Source organism: Alligator sinensis, unplaced genomic scaffold, assembly GCF_000455745.1.
Source record: "Alligator sinensis unplaced genomic scaffold, ASM45574v1 scaffold751_1, whole genome shotgun sequence".
Taxonomy (NCBI): domain Eukaryota; kingdom Metazoa; phylum Chordata; order Crocodylia; family Alligatoridae; genus Alligator; species Alligator sinensis.
Genome location: NW_005842325.1, coordinates 1,518,468 through 1,532,319, shown reverse-complemented (window position 1 = coordinate 1,532,319; position 13,852 = coordinate 1,518,468). Strand labels below are relative to the sequence as shown.

At 40.5% G+C, this 13,852-nt stretch overlaps 1 pseudogene; it reads right to left on the bottom strand.

Annotated features, from left to right (window-relative positions):
- The window catches only part of LOC112551076, an 81,349-nt pseudogene that overhangs the window by 28,830 nt on the left and 38,667 nt on the right, over positions 1-13,852 (bottom strand).

The window sequence follows — 13,852 nt, the reverse complement described above, 5'->3', positions numbered from 1 at the left end:
TTGGTAGTACCATCCCCTTTCACAGTTTGTCCTGCCCCTAGCCTGGTACTCCCTGCTCTGCTTTGCTGGGAAAAGGAACTGTAGAGGGGTAAGACCACATCATCACTGCCCATTTCCATCCTTATAGTTCTAGAATTCTGTGACTTTACTGTGAATTAATTGCATATTAATGAAGTAAAATTAAACAAATATACAAGTTGCTTGTTTTAAAACCAGATTCAAGTAGGTAAATAATGTAGGACAGACCTCACTTACTTTACATAGGTATGTCATCAGCTGAGGATCTGACCTTTCATAGCAGTGTTGTAGGCATTCATGGTATATATAACCATTAGCTCATAATCACCAGAATAATGTTTACTCTTGCATGGCACCATAATATAGCAGTTATATGGAGTTATCCTTTAAGGCCTCAAGGTTATACAGTTTTATTAATTATCTTTTTTACCTTCACATCACTGGCTTTCATCTTAGATGACATCTTTATTGGAAATGAAGAAACTATGTCAACAAGAATGTACCTATCCAATGAAAATGTGAGCTTCGTCACAGACAGGAAATAAATAGCATATACAAAAAAATCAGCTTATGCAGCTAAAAGTTCAAGTTGTTAAAACAAGAAGAATTTGCAAAATAGAATACACTGAATCCCATCATGAAACCCCAAATCTTGAACAACAATAACATATATCTCCAGAAGTGCCTTGTGGGAGTTGTTCAAATGACTTAGTATTAGCTAACAGGATTGATTCAAATGTAGAATGATTGTACTGAAAAACTGTCCAGTCTTCCCCAGTCGGTGGTCCTGTTGAGATTTATGAAGCTTTGGTAGTATGAAGTAAAGGAGAATGAATATTTACACAACAGTCTTCAGTGTCTAAGTTATCATACAGATGCAATGGAAAGCCTTTTAATTAAGTACTAACAAATTGTTCTCATTGACCTGATGAAAAGCATCATGCCAATACTATAGTCCACACAGTACCTGTCCAAAATGTTTCTGAGATAAGCATCCGTATTTACATAGTTTAAAATGTTTTCATAAATAATTACTGCCTATTTCCCTCTTTTAATAAGAGTTGGAATGACACCTTTGCCAGTTGCGATCTCCATATTATATTGATATCTACTTGATTCAAAGATAGTAATAATGTCTTATCCCAGTTGTGAATATTGGCTCTTCATAAATATGAGGATTACAGCATCAGTTCTAGCAACATCAAGTGACCAAGCTGATTTCATCTCAAGAAACATGATAAAATCTTGTTCCTGCATTCCATTTTTGGGATCAACTGAAAACCTGCTATTTCTTGCTTGCATCCATTGTACAAATAATAAGCAAAAACAACAATGGTTACCATATAAAAGACAGTCAAAACAACAAACCAGTCTTTGAAAATGTCTAGGAAAACTGACTGCAGAGTTCATAGTTTATGATTTTGACCTACCCTGTTTTGTCAATTAACAGTGTACCAGTGAAAGGAGCAAATGTTGTGGAAACAACACTTCATAGCTTTTGTAACCATAGCAAAAAGTAACTGAAACCTGATAAAGTGAATGTGATGGGTAATCCATTAGTTCCTTGTTCCAGTTAACTATATGCCAACAAAATAAGGGAAGGTGTAGCTTCTACAACTGCTGTATAATTTTGAGATCAATTTACCCATTTCTGCACAGGTAGAAACCAAACAGGTGGGAGGGAGCAATGTCCTGCCTGCACAGCTGGGCATGGGGAAGTCCCCCTGGCCTGGGGCTGCCCTGCCCTATAGGAGCAGAGCGGGTTTTCCCCTCCTTCATTCCCTGGTATGGCTGCTTGGCTCAGGCACTGCCACAGGTGGGAGGGGGGAGCAGGCTCCCAAACTGGTTGCCTGCCCACACATCCAGACATGGTGGCTTGGGGGAGTCCAAAACTTGCGGGAGGGTTCCCCACCCCAGCCTGGGGTCTCGCAGCACATGGCTGCCTAACCCCATGGGGTCAGAGGGGGTTCCCCCAATCCTGCTTGGGTCAGGTGGCTTTTCAGTTCAGCTGCTGTTGCAGGTGGGAGTGGAGAGCAGTCCTGGTCCAGATGACTACTCCCCACACCCTCCTGCAACAAGACCTGAGCCCAGTTAGCCACCTGGCCATGAGGGGGAGAGAAGAACCCCCTCAGATGCCATGGGGAAGGGCAGCCCTGGGCTGGGGGACCCCAGGCTGAGGCAGGCGAAGCCCCATAAGGCAGGTGCTCTTCCTTGCCCCCCATGCCTGGCTGTATGGACAGGCACCTGGTCTCAGGGGCTGCTTCCCCCTCCCATCTGCGGGGACCTGAGCTATGGTCCAAACTGGATGCATGGGGGAGGAGGTAGGGAACCCCTTCTGTTCTCATGTGGCAAGGCAAACCAGGGCTCGAGACACCAGGCCAGCCATGGGAAAACTCCTTGAGATGGGGGCTCCCCCCTCCATGGCCCAGCACCTAGATGTGGGGGCTGTTCAGCCTCCTGTGTGGGACATGGCAGGAGGCTGGGGGAGTGGGCTGGGAAGCCAATTGGGGATGGCCCTCACCATGAGTGACTGATGCCTCCTGAATCGGGAGGGGGGGAGGGGGTGGCACCTGCAGAAGCCACTGACCCTGTCAGGGGAGGTACCAGCCCTATCAACAGCATCAGTGTTGGCCATTGGGGAGGAACCGGCCCCATCAGGGGGGGCATGTGCACCCTGTGCATTTCCTACCAGTCGCCTATGGTCCTCACTTGGCTGGGCTTGGCAATAGCCAGCAGGCTCAGAGGCATGCTCTATCACACCCCTCCCCCCCAGCATGTAGCCTGAGCCAGTAAAGACATCTGGTTGCCTTTCCCAACTGAAAAGGTAACATTAGTTCAGTTCATTATTGGTCCAATCTATGCAGCTTAGAGAAGCTATAAAGATTGAATCGATTCTGCCTCAGGTTCTCTGACTGTCTGTACTTAGCCAAAGTGATGAGAAATGGCTGCTTAGGGAAGGAAAGCATGAGACTGAAATATAAACTCTATTTTAACTTCACCTTTCCCTCTGTTTAAGCCTTGTAGTCTACCGCAGGTTCAGAGCTTCCCAAAGACACTGAGCAAACTACAGGCACATACAGAAGTGCAGCTCCCCACTGTACCTGAGAACACATTGCAGGAAGTATTTTGAGTTACAACAAACCCCCAGATCAAACCAAAGTTCACTGTTTGTTCCAGGGGGAGGGGAATCTAGCTACTGGCTGGGAGCCTCCTGCTGGTTTCCCCTAGCAATGACCCCATCTCCCTCCCAGCTTGTGCTGTTTTCAGAATGGGAGGGAGGAAAGGGAGCAGAGGGAACTTATTTTAGGGGTTCCTAACTGGTGCTAGAGGGTGAGGTGGGATGGGTGGATAGGAGCCCCTCCCACCTTGAGGGGCTCCAATCCACCTGTCCTACCCTCCAGCATGGGCTGAACCCCCTTCTCCCCAGACTGAAATTCCTCTGCTCCCTTTCCCTCTTCCTATTCTGAAAACAGTTTCAGGCTGGGAGGCAGTGCAGACAGAAGTTACTGAAGATGATAGCTTCACAAGCCACCTTCCAAGGCTGCAGACAGAAGTGACAGTTTTGCCTAATCTGGCTCCTGGAAGCACTCTACAGATGTGACTAAACAGAAGTGTATGGCTGCAAAGTGCTTTAAAAGGGCCTGCTTCTCCTCTCCGTGTTCCTACTATAGGCTATGTACTCCTACTCCCATGGGTCTAGCAGCTTCTCAGTAGTTCCTATTATCTGCTGACCTTAGCACTGCTTCTCTGTCACCTTGCTCACTTTGCAGAGCAGCAGCCCCAGCCTCCCAATCCACCTGATGGATCACAATAGGCATCTTACCCATTACCCTGCACTGCATTGGTCCTGAACAGCAGTACCATTCTTCAGACTCCACTCAGAGTGAACCATCACTGTAATAAAGCCCTGTCCCCCACAGTAACCAGATTCCCCACTTTTGTTAGAGCAGTGTGAGGCACTAGAGAGGAAATACAATTTGGTAAATATAAGTAAATAAAAATAAAAGAATAAACCATCACCACCATTCAAACCAGAAAGAAAGAATTCACAGCAACTCTCTTGTCACAGGCCTGACAGGAATCGCTCCTCCCTTCACTCTTCTAATTTTTGTACCACTAAGAAAGGAGGAGAGCAAGAGAGAGAGAAAGGAAAGTCCTTAGCATGCAGGAGCTACAGTAACTGCACCCTTCCCAGCTTAATCCCATTCTGCACAGATCCTGTTTAAGATTCAGCCATCTGGAATGATTCACAGCTTTCTATTCAGCCTGATTGCAATGCAACTTCTCACCCTGACCCAACAATTATACCCAGGCTTGCTGGTGGGGAAAGAGAGAGAGAGGGAGAAACTAATTCTCTGCTTTCAAACTTTGCAGCAGCTGCTCAGTACTGTGGCTTTCCCCCCTTCTGTTTCTGCAGACTGTATTCTCTCTCTCTTGCTGCATGTATGTTTTTCAGTCAGAGACAATCGATTCTTTCAAATCATATTCATGTAATTCTTGAAAGTGCAAAAAAACACTGACAGAAAGAAAGCAGAACAAATTTAGATCCCCTTTTAAAAAAACATTGAAAATTGTATAGATTTTTGTACATGCACCCATATATATGCATTATGTGTAATCTAATACAGGATGGATAGACTGATCAATTGATCAAAGGAACTCAACCAAGAGTCCCTTGTTAGAGGCTTACTATTTCAGCCTTGACTGACTATAATATAATATAATATAATATAATATAATATAATATAATATAGGCACTTATTCTGATTTCATTTGCAGCAGTATAAATGTGGAATAACTTTGTTTGCTCAAATATCAGTGGGGTAACTGAAAACAAAATTTGACAGACAAAGAGGTAAGTTTTACACACACAAGCATGCACACACACACTAAAAATAATGTTGTTGGGAGGGAATTCAGAAATCAGCTATATTCCTCTCACACCCAAATAATTGATTAGATTGTCCTTAAGGATCTTCTGGATCTGTGATGGTGCTTTTGCACAGTTTGCTTTCAGATTTAGGCAGCTTCTTAGAAGAGATCTATAAATGTCATGTTCTGCTACCAACAAAGATAGCTAAAGATGTCCTCTGAATAATAGCTTTCTGTGGTCTGAAAGAGCAAAGCAAAAATTCAAGATTATAGTGCTTTGCTAAGTGATATAGGGCTTGCACATTAATTAGGTGCTTCATCAACTCATGAACACCTTTGTTTTTGGTCTATTCAAGAATATGTGAACTCTAAAATTACATGTTATTTTCTTTCTTTTTAATAAAAATAAAAACATTGCCAACCAAATGGAACATATGTCTGGAAGAAAAATGACAAATGCATCACTGAATTTTGGCAGCATGAGCTGCAGCATAGATATCTTACTGGTTATTTATTGACAACGTAGCTGGCACTGTTCCAGATTTAAGCAGAATATCTAAAATATGCACTGATTTAATCACTAGCTATTTTTTTTCTGCAGGAACTGTCTCATATAATTGTCCATTGTTTGAACCAATGCTGTATTTCAGTTGTATGATTTTATTTTTATTATAAAATATTTTGAGGTAAACACTTTTGGGAGATCATCAGATGGGTGCGGTTAATATAAATTATAGATATTTCAAGAGACTGAAAAAGGGAAAGCAGTTATACCAATATAGACTTAAGGAACACAATGGGTGAGTCTACACAAGACACTTCACAGTAGCCTAATAGCACAGAGCAGCAGCATGATGGCCAAAAACTGTGCTAATATACTACTGTACAGTGTTATTAGGCTACTGCACAGTAAGTGTCATAACCCCCCCCACCCATGCATCAGCGCTACTGCTCAGTAGAGTGAGTTGCTACATATTTAGTTAGTACTTCATTAAGCAAGTACTAAATTAAATGTGTAGTACCTACTACTAACCACTGTGCATTAATGAATGTGTAAACATGTCCAATGGAAAACAAATTAAAAGAGAAGGCAGAAGAGCAGCTGGAGTAGATGCTAGCAACTTTATATGTTTTTGTTCAAGGCAATTTTAGACTTGGCATTTTACTCTATTGATCCATGAGTCAAATTTGTCTCTTTAGTGAATGATTTCTTCTGGATATGGACCAGAATCAGAGCTCTGCAGAAAACCTGACCTAAGTTTTGCACCCAGATGGAAAATTGTGCACTAGCTTTGAAGCATTTTAAACTAAAGTTTTAATTATGAGAATAAATAATAGAATCAGTATAGTGCTCTTTGTGCTATTTAATTTCAAATGTAATCATTTATATATTTTTAATGTTCAGTATGCTGCAGATATTTTTTTACATAAGTGCATAATATAAGTGGCCATGGGAAACCTGGAACATTTTGTAGCTACATATGGAATATCTACAAATGTTAATATCTGAGGAAGGTATGAAATTTGCTTATATTTATGGAATAAGACTGTTAATTGAATGTTCAAATAATAATCATGAAAGGACTTCCAATATGGTGAGAGCTGTCTTTTTAAATTTCAGTCTCATAGCCACATAAAGGGGACATTCCAGACCTTTTAGAGCTATTCTATCTTCATGAAGTTATCACTGTACAGTTCATTTGTAGAAAGTTTGCTTTGCAACAATAAAGAGGAGAGAAGTTCCCCTTTCCTCAGGAAAAGATCCTGGAGAACTGATCTGAGATAGTTATAAATGTTTCAGGAAATTCTACAGCAACCAAACTTCAGAGTATATGGGACTTTTGTGAATATGGCTGTTAGTTCTTTGTACTGACTGATCAGTTTTTGTTTTGTTTTAGTTTTAAAATGTTGTTTACTTACACTTGATTATCTTGTAAAATCATTAATGGGGACAAGCTAAACTAATACAATCTAGACATAAATATCCCATAAAGTTGTACCAGTTAAACTAATTTGGTGCAACACTACAGATTTACTATCCTTCACAAACCCTGAGAAAAAACCCTTGAAGGCAGCACTTGATGCTTATTTATGTACCTTGCAAACTTTTTGCTGTAGGCTCTCAAAACATAAACAAATATATATTTATGGTTTTCTTTCATTATCACGGGAGCAACAGTGTATACTTAAACACAAGCCTTAGCAAAGAGATACTTATTTATACTGACATTTTTAAGGATGTTAAGTAATGTAAATTTTGAGCTGGATAGCTACTTTAGTCAGGATACAAAGTAACCATGCTGAGGCAAGTGAATATCTTTCTCCTGGGTCTGACAAACCCACTAATTTTCCCATTTACTATAAAGTCCAAGAAGTTGACTAAAGTAAACTATTAGTTCCATGGAGTAGTGTTTGTACACTGAAAATACTATGTAAAGGTCTTCTGGAAGTTGCAGGTATCACATGGTGGATGCACTCTTCAGTTAAGACTCCTGATTGGAAATGAATTTTGGGTCTAATTTCAAAGCAAATTTCCTGGGGAATTTTGGGCAAGCTCCTATAAGCTGATCCAGTGCCTACGGAGGTCAATAGGAGACTTTGCTGATGTTCACAGTTGTTGGAACAGGCCATTCATTTTCTTTTGTCTTAGTTCTGCTGTAAAAACTGTGAACCCTCTCTCTTTCCTTTTCTCTCCCATGGGACCTGTGAGAATAGTTACTAATATTTCTGAAGTGCTTACATCCAATGGAAAGCAATGTTACAGAAAAGCAGAAGAACAAGCAGAACATAAAATATTCACTTTGACCATCAAGTAGAATAATTTCAAGAGTTGAAGGAAGGAATAGTTAATTTCTGTGGATTATATGTACTCTTTTATGTAAAAAATGATTCTTTATTAAGTTTCTCTAGCCATAGTTCAAGTAGAGAAATTTCACTAGGGATGTAGATATTCTTGCTTCTTATCTTATCACCATGTCAAACCCACTTGCTCATTCAAAGTCTTACCTTGTTGTTGTTCTTCTTTTGTATGACAAAAATGGTGTCCATATCTTTATCTTTGTGTGCTTTGGTGTTTTTGTTGATTTGGAAGCACTCGGCCATCAGAGACATTACCAGGAAGTGGCTCTTGTGGATCCCCTTACTTTGTTGTTACAAACCCTTAGAAATGTAATTAAGATGGAAAACAAATTACTATATTTATTTGGCTACCAAATCCTCCTAAATAAGATGCACTTCTAGTTCTGGTAAGGAAAAATGAAGAAAAAAATGGTTTTTTTCAGAGTTTTATCTGTTATTGCACCACCTCACCCAAGGGATAAACTCTTGGGCCACATGAAGAAGGGCTAGAGTCCTGTTATAAGCATTACTTCTCCTTCCTCTCCCCAGTTTATTACCAGTTCAGCAGTAGATGTAAGAGGCTAGATCTCTAGCTGTTAACCTTGCAGCAGTGGGAAGGGGAGTGACCCTGGGTATAGGACACTGCCCTACTCCATGTGACCAAAGGGTTAAACCCTGGGTAAATCACGATGAGCAAAACTCCCTTCTGCCATTCCAGAGTCCCTCTGACACCATCCCATTGTGGACACCACTCTCCTCCTGCAAGACATGCACCCAAATTTTGGATGGATAATTGTCAGGGAAAAGTACATGTGGCATGCAAAGAAATAAGGTATTATCAGATTTATTAATGGTTCAGTGGCATTTTTAGAGACAGGTCTAGATAATAGAATAATATTTTTCCTACTTTGTCTTATAATTTTACTTGACTTGCACAAGTTCCTAAATTCATTATAAAAATAAACATTTTATAAGAAATACAAAAGCAAAATAAAATAAATATTGATATATAGTAATATATTGAAATAAATGTTAAGATATTATAATCAATGTATAATGAGTAAATATGAATATGAACTAGGTCAGATGCTTATCCATTATAAATCAGTTCCGTTCTACCAAAATTAATGGAACTATAATCATTGCTGTAAGCTGAAGATCTATCACAAGATATTCCCATCATTTCTAAGGGTTTTGTCCTGCCATCCATCACCATTGTTTCTGAGGGCCTTCCAAGCAGAAATTATTAGAAGAGTTACTTCCCTGTTTTATTTCATTTCATGGAATCCTTTTCTTTGACTAATTTTGGCCTACATTCTTCTGGAGATACTTATTATCAAAAGCACAAGTAATATTTCATTAAAAAAAAAAAACAAAAAACAACAAAAAAAAACCCCAAGGCCAACCTAAACCTAGTACTTTTCTAGTATGATTAGGGTCAAGATTTATTTTTTTGAACAATAATATGCATCTATACTTACATTTACAACAAACTCTTCCAAGAACTGGCAACTGTGTATCTTTTAATTGAAAAGAGGGCATATTAAAGAGGCAATAACTTAACCTAGAAAACATGGGCTAAAAAGCTTCCATCCAACAACTTCTTTCCTGGTTCTAAAGTAATCATTGCTTATTGGCACATTCACACTATGTTAACTGGACTTGAACTGAAAGACCATGAACTTCGAAATACATCCATAATTAATAGAGAACTATATCAACTAGGCATCAATATAGCAGCCCTTAGCGAGATGAGACTTTCAGAAACTGGATCACTAGATGAAGTAAGCTACCACCACTTCTGCTGGTTTGAGAAATCTGCCAATGAACCAAGGATACACGGTGTCAGATCTGTGTTAAGAAGTCTGTCCTCAGTGTATATACATCTCCAGTATTTATCAATCAGGGGATCATGTGGTTGGACATGAACATGAACTTGGGAACTGCAACAGATCATTAAGAATGTCCCCGTAAGGAACAGACTTGCTGTTCTTAGTGATTTCACTCCCCATGTGGATAAGGACTGGGTCAACTGGGCACATATCATTGGCCAACACGGCACAGGTAGCCTCAAACAAAATGGTCAGTGTGTCCTTGAGCTTTGTGCCTGTTGTGACCTGATAGTCTTGATCTGGCAACAGCTGTGGTAAGGTCCCTATGATGCTATAATGGGTCTTATACGAGGCAAGGAGACTAAAACAAGACATGGATGTCCTAAAATAAAAGCAAGTTTATTGAACCCTAACAGATAAAATTCTAATTAAAACTGAAGCAGCATTAGCTGTTAAAAAATTCAGGTTTGTAGCAAGTCAAAGCAGATGCTCACCACCCTGAAATGTTGTGAATGCAACTTCACTGGTTGATCAGGCTGTGAAGTCTTGTCCGGGGGACTCCTGGCTCCCACATCTGATTTTGAGACAGGATCTTGGATTGGAGACAGGATCTCTTCAGGCTTTCATCAGGAGTGTTCTAAGGAAGGGTTCCAATTCTTGTTCTTATACACTTTATCATGGATTCATAGATTGTAAGGCTGGAAGAGACCTTGGAAGATCATTGGGTCCAGCCCCCTGCACCAAGCAGGAAAAATAATTGGGGGCCAGGTTACCCCAGCAAGGTTACTGTCTAGTCTCCTCTTGAAGATTTCCAGGGTAGGTGATTGCACCACCTCTAGAGGGAACTTATTCCACAGTCTGGACACTCTGACCATAAAGAAGTTTTTCCTAAAGTTGAGCCTGAATCAGTCTCCCAGGAGTTTGTGGCTAGTAATCCTAGTTTTCCCCTGGGGTGCCTTGGTGAACAGTTTCTCACCGAGTCCTTCATGTACTCCCCAAGTGTATCAGTAAGCTGCTACCAGGTCCCCTCTCAGCCTTCTTTTCCTCAGGCTGAAAAGTCCCAGACCCCTCAGCCTTTCTTCATATGTCTTTCCATGTAAAATGCTGGCCACTTGGGTGACTCTTCTTTGGACTCTCTCAAGCTTGTCCGTGTCCTTGTTAAAGTGTGGTGCCCAGAACTGGATGCAGTACTCCAGCTGCAGTCTCACCAGTGCTGAGTCTCACCAGTAGAGTGTAACTGTGTTATCATTAATACATTAGCATAAGCTCTTCCCTATAATGCATATTAATGAGCCTATTTTTGCTTGCCATATATGAATATCTGTAACTGGAATTTCCCACTATCTAAAAGCAAATTTATTCTAAGGTAGGGGTTAGTTTTGCTATTGACAAATTCCCTTTCTCTCAGCCAAATTCCATATTTTTGGTTGGCCCAATTTCTGTTTTGACTTTGGTCATCTGACCAGGGTCTTCCCAGACTTCTTTTCCTTTGCCAGGGATGGGTCATGGTCAGGGTGACCTGTCTGTCAAATTTCTGCTGGGTTGCAGCTGGTTGCAGCTAAAAATAAGTGTGCATTAAACACAGATGTTGGTCTCTTGCCAAACACCTGTACTATTGAACTGGGCCTAGAAGTCTCTGGGTCCTAAAAGCTCTCTGAATGCCTCTCTAATTAAAGTGCCTACAACATCATGTGTATTCAGCACCCTGCACTTCAAAATGGCAGCAGGAGTGCTTTAACTAAACTTCATACAATGGGCTTTAGTTAAAGTGCCTCTACCACCATTTTGAAACACAGGATTGCTGAATACACATGATGTGGAGGCTTCTGGAGCGCACTAATTAGCACGCTCCAGCAGACTTGCTTAATTGAGTCTGATAATTAGCACACATTGGAGCAGAGGTCCATCACATGTATAGGTGCCCTTACAGACCATCTGAATTCTACCTTAGACATTCCATTCCTTTTTTGGATCTAGCTCTTATAGCCCTTTTGTCTCTGTTTCAAATCTCCCTACCCTCAGCTTCCTATTTCTTAGGTTTGGTGTGATTATAAATGTTGAAATGTTATTGTAATAGCATCTGATACTTACTATATATTATGATTATATTACCCTTCTTTAAACAGTAATAGATATATATTTTTGGTGGGTTTTTTTTAAGACATCAAGTGGTCTTTGACAGTGATGGTAAATCCTACCATGTATTCTTAAAGTCATTCAGAGCTTTGTGGAACAGGTTTTCACCCCTTAAGTTAAGAAATAATTAATCACAAAGACATTTTTCTGTCTTCTCAGGGAATCTTTTTACCATATTATAGCAGAAATAAATTTCCCATGCTGACTCATCTCTAATTTTTATTAATTCTATATTTATATGCAAGCCTGAATGGTTATATATCATGGTAGAGTCTATGGCAGTAAATAATGTTCACACTAAGATCCTATATTTAAAAAATAGCTATTGGTCCTAGATTTCACTCCACAAACTCAGGAGGGGGAAAAACAAAACAAAACAAACAAGTGTCATATTAATGTCCAGGTGCCCAGGACTTTTAAACTCCGTTTGTAAGGGCCTTGTTATATGTTGCACTTTAAGATACTCACATTTTGATCAGTGTCAGTACTATCTCAAGTTTAGAACAGTCTCATCTTAACGCTAAAAACCTTCTCTGATTGCCCCCCACTAGCACAGCTGTTACTTTGCTACTAGAGGTCTAGGAAGCAGAGGCTTGATTAGGAATTACAGCTGTGAGTTACCACTGCAGGACTGGTGAGCCAGAATAGGCTTCTATTCCTGGTCTAGATGTGGGGTATGAGTGATAGGTTGGGGGATCATTAGGAAAATGAATATGGGAAGTGAAAAGTTAATGGGATGCAGGTGCGTAATGAAATGGGAGGTAAAGAGGAAATGGGAGTTGGGGAAGGGTGTTGAAATTCTGGAAATTACCTACCAAAGTATAAAATAAAATGATATAAAAAAAAGAATTTAAAAAAGAAATAAAGTAAATTAATGAATGCCTTACATTTTATTAAATTGGGAGTGGGGCATGTGGGGTGCTTATCATGCTTCCTGGGGTGGCTGGGAGGTGGGAGTGGTGAGAGAAGGTGTTTTTCAAGGAGCTATTGCCCCTGTCCTTGGAAGGAAGCTCCAGCTCCTGGGCACCCAATCTGGTCCACTACCTTTTTCTTTCCCCCGTCTCCCTTAGACCCCACTCCTGGACTTGTCCATGCTCTGTAACCTGGGTAGTTGTCACATGCTCTGCAGGCTTTTTCCATGGAGTTGCACCTCTTCGGGTGAGAAGTCACACTCCTGGAGACAGGAGGGGGAAATGGCTTGGTGCCAGAACTGCCTCCTGGGCAGCAGAGTTGTCAGGGTGGAAAATCTGTCCCCACAGAACAGGAGGGTGGGGGAGGGGACACTGCATCTGGGGATGCTGGAGGACTGCAAGGTGAATGGCTCATCTGTGGAAATTGACCACACGTGAATGGAAAAGGAGCTGGGTAACACTGATCAGAAATAAACCTACCTTGAAGGGGCGTAACTTTAAGCCATCCAAAGTGTACTTAAAATGAGTTTCAGGTGTTAATGTGTGAACAATCTAGGGGTGAAGAACTCCAGAAGCCACTCAAAATGAATGTGTAAGAAGGCCCATGCTAATGTTTGTTCTGCTTTGGAGGGACACATTCGGTTTTAGACATGTGATATATGGTCAGCTCTAGTATGATGAAATCTTCACTGACCAGTTGAAGTAATTTCTAGGTGGGGCAGTGGTCCATGCAGTCACTGATGCCCTGGCGGTCTCTTTTGTACAGTCTTGCTCCTCTATGAAGCCTGATCTTTCAGCTCTCATCAATGCTTTTTGAAAAACTCGAACTATCTTTTAGTGTTTAACTGACATAAAACACACACTAGGTTGAATGAAGGAAAACCGTGTACCACTTCAGCAACTAACGCATGGTAAGTTTGACATAAATAACAATGAACCGTTAGAACTATGATCCTAATTTCAGCTTTACATGTTTCCACCTTAGAGCAAAAAAACCCACAAGCAAAATATTAAGTAAAAGTCATAGTCAGAGAAACTTGAACAAACAGACAGCAGGGTTTAGAGGGGAAAAAAAATCACTTAAATGTGTTAAGTACAATTTAGCAAGAATTTAGGCATCTACATTCAAGGGTGAAATCTGTAAAAAAAAAAACAAAAAAACAACAAAAAAAACCACCTTACCATGTAAACACCCAAGAAATCCATAGCCACGTACTTATTTATTTTTTACCAGTTATGCTCCAT